The following is an 8,914-nucleotide window of genomic DNA, read 5'->3' as shown; positions in this document are numbered from 1 at the left end:
TCAAGGCCACACCATTTGTAGAGCTGGGAAGGTTTCCATCAGTCATCTTGGTCCAAGGAGAAACTAGGAAAAACACCAAAATGGCAATTAAGGCACTGGATGTAAAAGGCAAAGACGCCACTCCTCTGATGCACAGCTTGAATGTTCTGACACCCCTCTCAAAGGAGGAATCCTTGAAGGAAGTCCTACATACTCAAGTTTTCATTCAGGACCAGAAGCTAGAGTTTTAGCATATATTATCATGATATAAAATAACAGGAAGATAACTCAAAGGATACATGTAGGGTAAAAACTGATAAAGTAATCATCTTCACCATCCTCCTCATCACCCACCAGTCACATCTCTGATCCCCAGGACAGCACGGGGAACATGAGGGCCGTGCTAGGCAGAGAGAGGGGTTTTTGTTTCTCGCGGTGTTTTAAATGATAAACAGGCTACCTCTGTTGAAAGTATGTGAATTCATAACCCCTACCTAAGTCAAGGTTCTATGTGTTCTGAGACAGCATAAAAATCAAGATGTTTTCAAGACAGAAAACGAGTAACTGTCTGTGCCATGTGCAGTGGGACCACCCCAACCACATCCAAGTTAGCAGAGGCCCACCACAAATGTTTTAGTCACCTGGCTCAGGCCTGCGAGGCAGGGCATATTATCCCCTTGACCACAGCAGAAATTGAGGCTCAGAGAGGTTCAGAAACAAGTCCAAGGTCATACTGTTACCCAGCAGCAGGGCTGGGATCTATGGGACCCCCCCTCCCCAAAATAGGCCATACCTAGTGAATGAATGGCTCAGTTTGGGGTTATAAAAACCCAGGTCAGAAGGCTGGCTCAGTGAAGACAGATAATCAATAAAGCAAAAATAAAGACCATGAACCTACAATAAAGACTTGAGTGAGAAGAGCCTAAGCCGTCAGCGACACACACATTCAGGGCCCTGCCTCCAGTTCTCTGGCCTGAGACAGGGTTGGAAAGAGAAAGTGGGAGATGCACCAGCTGGGGCAGCACAGTCCCCAGCAGACTGAGAACCCTGGCATATGTTATGTCACCATCTATGGTCCTTTCAAATGTCAAAACTAAAGAGATCTAGTGGTGCACTTAAATCGGATCCAGGGAACAGAGCAACACGAGAACGGGACTGTGGACTGAGACACTGCTGCTCCGCGCACTGCCTGGGAGGATGAAATGAAACGCCAAGAGAAGCCCTGGGAAGGCGCCGGGCCCCCGCAGGCGCTGCTGGCAGCTGCTATCGTCAAACAGCAAGCAGCTGAAGGTTTTGAATGTGACAGAGGAACAATGGTAACCACTCCCTTTTGGGTGTTATTTTAGCTTTTTCAAAGAGCCCTCAGGAAGCCTGGCCTGCCTCTCAATGTCAACACAGCAAAGCAAATTCATTAAAGGCAGAAAAGGGAGGAGGGGGTCATCGCCTTCCCTCCCAGAAACTGAAGAAACCGGTCAGTGCAGCACTGGAGCAAAAACAGAAACATGAAGGAATGCATCGAAATGCAGAATTCAGAAACAGACTGAACTACATATAAAAACTTGAAATATGACCCAATGAGTAAGGAAGGATTACCTAATCACGGTGTTATACTAATCAGTTATCAATTTCTCTGGGAAGGTAGAACCACACTATACTACACCAAAATAAAAATACAAACAAAATCAGAGTTTAATACAAAAAATGAAACTATAAAGATGTTACATAAAATAAAGTGCTTCTCTAACCTACAGAGCGAAAACTCAATTCACCCTGCGAAAGGATCTGGGCATCTCCTCACGACGCGTGAACACAGGGTTCACACAGTCCTGAACTTCCTGGGCTGGAACGCCACCCACCAGGCCCAACTCTCTGGGACCCTGCTCTGGGAAACCCCTGCAGGGAACATGCTGTGGGACAATGGGATTCATGACAGAAGATGCAGGACAGCCAAACTACAGATCTGAAAATTCTGCTTTTTTTTTTTTTTTAATTAAAAGGAAAATACAGTAACAAGCATTTTTAGCACACAGGTAAGAGCTAATCTTTGGCAATGTCAAAGGTAATTAGAATGATCAAAACACCATCAACACTCTAACAGGTCAAACTGGCAAAAAGCCTGAACACAAAAAGAAATCCTCACTGAGCTGACGGACTCTGACAGGCCTAGCTGAAATTCTGGCTCTGCCACTAACAAGCTGGGCAACCTTGGGAGAGGTGCTCAACCTTTCTGAGCCTCAACGTCCCTCCTCCCCAGCAGTAAAAGGGGGCCATACCAGAGAACTCCCAGGCGCATCTGAGGATAAGTGAAATGAGGTTTGGTGAGAGCACCAGCAACCCCAGCATCTGACACCCAGTAGGTGCCCAATGAACATGAAATCCCTCTACATCAGCCACATAAAGAGCTGAAGTACCTGCAAAAATGAATTTAAACGGAAACTTTGACACTGGGATGACAGGAACACATAACAAGTGCGTTACATGAACCCAAGGACCCTTTCTCCTCTGAATCACTGAGATGGAAGCACAGGGAAGAACGGAACAGGGTCTGACAGAGCCTAAAGCCGCTTGGCAGTGGCCGCATTCTCCTTCTCTCTTCTGCCCCGGTGGCCATGGAGAGTAGCCAGGCCTCTCCCAGGGAGACACTGAGCGACCTTTGGTTCCAAGTCCAGTTGTTCCTTAAACCTCAGGAACAGGGTGTCAGCCTTCGGGGAAATAAAACTAAAATGGAAAAAGTCCTTCCACTTGCAACACACTCTAAAACCAAACTGCAAGGACCAAGGCCAGCTGCCCTCAAGCCCTCCCCCTGGTGCCAGCAGCGCCATAAACCAGAAGCCCCACTCCAAGCACCTGCCTTCCGGTGGCGCCTTGAAGAGGACGGCTGCACAAAGTGCGTGCTTCCGAAACAGGCTGCACGGTGGACTTCGGAAGCCCGCCAGGAGGCCAGCTGCCCATGGCCTGCCTCCAAGTCCTATGTTTTTCTAAAGACAGAATAAATCTAAATTCCCTGAGCTGGCACAGGGCCCTCCCAATCCATCCCTGCCAGTCTCACCAGCCTCGTGCTGTCACCTCACTTCTCTCAATCCCCAGGCACACTGCACCATTCTCAGGGTGCTCTCCCAGCATGGCCATCAGCGCCTCTGGGGATCCAGTAGCAGGTGCCACCAGGAGACACAGCACGCTTCCAAGGCCACCTCTTCTGAGAAGCCAGGAAGCTGCAGGCCCTTTCCTCCTGGGCTCCCTTTGGCCGCACCCCACCTAAAAGAAGTATATTTACAGCTGCTCCCATGTCTCCCTGCACTGGCTTCTGAGCTTCAGGCAGGCACAGGGCTAAAAAGTTCCAGACACCACTGGCTGGCGAAATGCCCGGCATGGATTAAGGATTCAAAAATCTATTTGCTGAATTCATTATTACTAACAAGTACGTTCTAAGCGGGCAGGTTTCAGGAAGAGTCCACCCAAGAAGCATCTGCTGAGCGCTGGGTTATGTTCCAAGAACAAGGTGAGCAGTGGGGAGAATAAGACGAGGAAGAACATCCATCCCACCGAGCTCCCGGCACATGTGCGGACGACAGACACAGCAAGTGGGTGATGGCCAACCACCCAGTGCATCATGTCTGCTGCTAAGCCAGCAGGGGAGGATCACTGTCAGCAGCTGCTGGTGCGGGACAATAAAACACAATTCCTCCCTGACAGTTGTCTCCCCAAGTGCAAACCACTAAGGCCCAGGAACACACGACCTGCAGCAGTGACCACTGGGGTGCCGTCCCCCCCTGCCCCCCTGCCCACAGGCTCTCGGAGTCTTCCAGGCACCGGCCTGCACCAGTGGTGGGAGCACTCCATGCAAGTTTAACTAGCCATCGCCTTCCGGACAATGTTATCTACCTGCCACAAAACTGAGTTCTGCAGGAAGTAAAGGGGCTAAGTGCCCTGAGAGATTCGCATAACCTTCACTCCACCGGGGCCACGTCTTAGGACTCATCCAAGTCACAAAGTGGGCAGTGGCTCTGCCAGTGACTCTGGGTAGGCTTTGGAAAACAATTCCAACTTGAAGCAACAGTTTAATTTCCTCCTGCTTAGAAAGCAGTAGAAGTAGGAAGTCTTCATAAATAAAAGAAATATTTATGAAGCCAAAACCAAATGGTTTAGTTATGCTCCTTGGGGTGAGGGGTGGGGGGTAGATGTACTCACGGGGGGGCTTCGGGGAGAAATCAGGCTGCCCATGCATGGGGACACCCTCCAGCACTCTTTCCTGTGGCTCCTTCCCATCTGTGGGGCCGCCATGTGCTACAGTGCAGCCCTCGTCCGGGCTCCTCCCTGGACACTGCAGGGGCCAGCCGCCTCCTCGGTCATTGCTGCTCTCCCTGACCCTCTAAGGAGGTTGCGAGCACTCCTCTTTGCTGCCAAGCCTCCCATCAACCCAGCCCCACCACTGATTTCGGTGTCCTTACTCTAAGGGTCAGGCGCACAGCTCCTTTCTATGAGCCATCGTCCGAGGGCACATCTCTCACAGAACCAAAGTTTCAAGAGGGCAGGAGCAGGTCCACACCACCACAGCATCACCATAAAACCACAATTTAATGAATACCAGGCCGATTTCTAAGCTCTTAATACGGCATTCTCTTTTACAGCCCGACACACTAGGTATCATCCCCATTACACAAAGGAGGAAACTGAGGCACATGGCTTACCCTAAGTCTCCATTTCTATGTGGCAGCAGCTAGGGCTCAAACCCACACCTGTGACTCCAAGGCCCCTCCTCCATTTCTCACTCCTCCTGTGAAGGAGCAGACTGTATTCTACCATTTCACAGATGGGAACAACGCTGGGCTAAGCCGGATGCAGTGAGTGACCTGTCCCAGGTTTTGCAGGCAGGGCCCCAGCTGAGTCTTCTCTCATTCTCCTCAAGGCCTCTCAGGGGTCCTTCCTGTTTCCTGGTGACAATTCTGGAGGGACTACCAGCCTCCCCACAGGAGGAGTGGCTCCACTAGGCCTTCACCCTGACCCTGGAGAACAAGACCACTCACGAGAAACAGGCCTGTGAGCCTGTGAAGTGAGGTTCTAACACCCAGGAGAAGCCGCCATCTGTGAGGCACCTCCCACGTGAATGAATGAGCCTGCTTTACTGGCAGAGGGCTCCTCAAGCACCCACCACTGGGGTCTCTTTCTCTTTTTAATTCAGTCCTGGCTCGGGCAGAAAGGATCCTGGAAAGAAAGGCATAGGATGCTTTAGGTCTCAGGTGCCTCAGCATTAACAATTAACACGGGCAGCCGCCTCCGCTCACCAAGTGTGCATTACACGCCGGGCACTGTGTTCAGTGTTCACACCCACTATCTGTGAACCTCCACAACGACCCCATCATCACTCCCTCAGACAAGAAGACAGAGGCACAGAAGGAACACGTAATAAAATGCTGGGGCTGACCTGGATCTGACTCTGAAGTGCTTGCTTACTCCTTCCCCTGCTTGCACGGTGACCTAAACAATGGATTCCTTTGCAGTCTATAGAATGGAAAAGTCAACTAGAAAAGTAGTTTAGTTTTTAAATGGGTTTTTGTTAGGATAGATATAATCCTAAAAAAGCAAACAAACAATTTTTTAGAAGCTCAATATATTCCTCTGGAGGGTGAAAGGCAACTTTTAGGCAACTGGAACTTAACACAATGTTGTTTAAGTAAGTTTTGGTCCATCAGCATACCAGGCAGAAATAGGGGTTAAACTGTTGAGAGTCCCCAAAGGCTCTTTTACAACCCTAAAGAACGGACATGTAAGTAACACTGCCCAAAGGTGATCATGTTTAAAAGGCATAGGTGGGGCATTTTAAGTTAAGGAGTTTCAGTGCATGGGGGACTCCCCACCACATCAAAATGTTTCAGCTACATTTAGTGATTTACCAAAACTAATCATAAGTACTTACGAAGTGACTGAAGTAACTGACAGGTTAGGAAGATAGACCACTTAACAAAGCCAACACAATTTATAATCTAATTATTAATAAGAGAAACTATTTACCGAACATTTACCATGACCAAACGGGCTAGGTTCTATCACATGCTCTAATTATTACAAGCCTGACAAGTACATTAAAGAAACTGAGATTCAGAGAGGCTGAGTAACTCACCTAAGGTCACACAGCTACAGAAACTGGATTCAAACAAGGTCTGACATCAAAGCCCACATACATGGTTTGCTGGAGGCTTAAGCATATGGACCCTAAATTTTGTGATAATCAATAAGTTAAACAGTTAACAATTTTTATACTTTTCTGTATATGTTAGCCTCAATAGAAAAGTTTTAAAAATAAATGCGGGGGCAGGGGGAAAAGGGAGGATGCAGGTTCTGGAGATAGATTGCCTGGGTTCAAATCCCAGCTCCTCCTACTTTGTCTGACCTTGAACTAGTTTCTTACCTTTCTTCTGCCTCAATTCCCATGCAGTAAAATGGGGCCAACACTAGACCCTATCTCCTTAGGCAGCTGACAAGATTAGGAGAAGAAATCCACATAAACCCTTTAGAATTATGCAGGGCAAGAGTTAAACCTCAGAAGAGTTGGCTGGTGTTATTCTTTCCTGGGCACCGAATAGGGCCAGCCAGCTCTGGCCCCCTATTTTAGCAACTCATTTGCATAAGCAAGCTCAAACACAAGCTAGTCTGTGTCTGCACGGCCTTAATGTACAGCTTCTTCCTGTCACTAACATCTCTCCTCACTCCTGCTGTGCCACTGAGCTCTGGGTCTCAACTTTTCCATCTATGCAATCAGGTGATTAGCCCAACTGAGCCACCTGAGGTCCCTGTAGCCTGACAATCGAGAATTCTCAACAACCCAAGCTTTAGCAACTTTATATCCCCATAAAACACACATAAACAACACAATCATTTCCCTAAAATCCTTATACCTATCATGTACAAATGTCTATTTTGATGACAAGTTTTCCCCCAGGCCTCAAAGCTCCACCAGCAGGCACAACATGCTGGACAGGCGTCCTCTGTGCTGGGGCTGGGACATGAAGGTCAGACGCTCTGACCAATGAGGTTCCAGAAAGGCTCTAAACCAAGCTGCTCTGATAAGCTGGGTCCTCAACATTAGAGAGTCCTTCAGCGGAGCACAAGGGAGGGGAAGTGGATGCATGAAGGACAGGAATCTACCCAGGGGAAAGAGGGATGCGGGGAGGACGGAGGGTGCCTAATGGGGAGGAGCTGCAGGGTCAGCAGGTGGCAGGTGAGGCGACACCGCCTCCACCGAAGGTGAGAGGGTGGGCTGGGCCACCCTGAAAACTCAGCGTCACAAACACCAAGCAACCCAGCTCAGTGCAAAGTGCTGAGCAGAGACCGGCCGCAACCTGCTGGAACCGTGGAGGCCACTGAGGCGAGCAGAGCCTGGCCCGCGACCTGTCTCCGTCGGAATCCCACCTCGGTCTCCCTCCAGCTTGTGGGGCTGAACCGGTCTCTTCACCTCCCTAGCGTTTCCCAAAGGGTGTGTGTACTCCCTCGACAACCCTGGGCCCCAAGTACATGCCAGGTTCTCCTTAGGGCAGGGCATCAGGTGGAGCCCACAATCTCAAGGGGTCAAACATGCACCAAAACTACGACACGGTGAGACCGCCCATGCCCAAAGCGGAGGCAGGGCTGGCACTGGCCAGATAAGCAGGGTAAGAGGAAGTGCTCCCACACTGCTGTGAGGGCCGGCGGGGCCCACGCAGGGCGCCCACCCGTGCACAGCGGCCACCCGCCCTCTGCGGAGGCAGCCCGGACGGCCCCGAGGCGCCGACACCCGCAGATGCCGCCCCAGCGGCCTCCGTCAGTCGGTGCCCAGGAGCCTCCTGCACACAGGACTTCCCAGTTCCACGTTGGGGGAAACCGTGCCCTGGGCAACTTTACGGCAGAAATGCATTCACGTGCCTGGGCAGGGACCCGGCCAGGAAAATGCCCACTGGCCCCACGGAGTGTGCAGGGCCAGGGCTCCCGCTTCCCGAGGAGGCGTCCTCACCACCACCGAGCCCCCAGCTTCCAATCAGCGATTCCGGGTTCCTTCCTCGGGGCAGCTCCCTGCCCAGCGAGGGCCGCCCCGGGAGCACCCCCCACCCACCCGCGCGCGCGCACACACACTGGCTGGGGCCCCGCAGTCCTCCCAGCGGGAAGGACCCCCAAGCCTGGGTCTCTGAGGCGGAGGGGATCCATGGCCGGGGAACCGGGGTCCAGAAACAGGGATTCCAAGAAGAAAGGGGGTCAGGGACTCCGAGGTGGAGGGAGGGGTCCCGGGGATCGGGGGCTCCGAGGGAGGAGGTCCGGGGGGTGGGGGCTCCAACGTGGGGGACGCCCCGGGGTGGCGGGGTCCCGGGGATCGGAGGTCCCGAGGTGGAAGGGTCCCAGCGGCCAGGCGGGGCGGTTCCGCCGGCCGAGCCGGCTTCTCTCTCGGCCGGGGAGCCCCGCGCGTCGGAGGATGAAAACTTTTCAAGTTCCGGAAAAGAAGCGCGTCAGGGCGCGCGTCTCACCGAGGGGCGGTCGAGCGCCGAGCGCCGCGGCGGCCCCACAATGTTCCCCGGGCCTCGCGCGCTCCCCCGCGCGAGAGGAAGCGGCGGCCGCGAGGCGAGAGGGCGCCCAGGCAGGACCCGGACCGACGCTGCCCTCCCCGCCCCGCCTCAGGCCGCCTCCCCGCTCCCGCCGACGCTGCAACAGGTGGCAGCGGCCCCGCGCGCCTGGGTCCCCTTCCTCGCTCCCGGCCCGGCCCCCGCCGGAGGCCATCAGTACCCGAGTTAGCGCGGTTCCGACGCCATCCTGGGGCCCGCGAACCCGCACTCCAGGTCCTGGGTGACCCGCAACTTCCCAGGCGGAGACGCCCGGAGCGCTGTAGGCTGCAAGCCCGACAAGCAGGTGCGCGAGAGCCGCCCGCGGCCAACCGCCCTGCGCGCCCTCGCCCCGCCCCGCCCCGCGCGCCTTC

The sequence above is a fragment of the Hipposideros armiger genome, unplaced genomic scaffold, assembly GCF_001890085.2.
Source record: "Hipposideros armiger isolate ML-2016 unplaced genomic scaffold, ASM189008v1 scaffold_790, whole genome shotgun sequence".
Classification (NCBI taxonomy): Eukaryota; Metazoa; Chordata; class Mammalia; order Chiroptera; family Hipposideridae; genus Hipposideros; species Hipposideros armiger.
Note: the sequence above shows the minus strand (reverse complement) of the source record.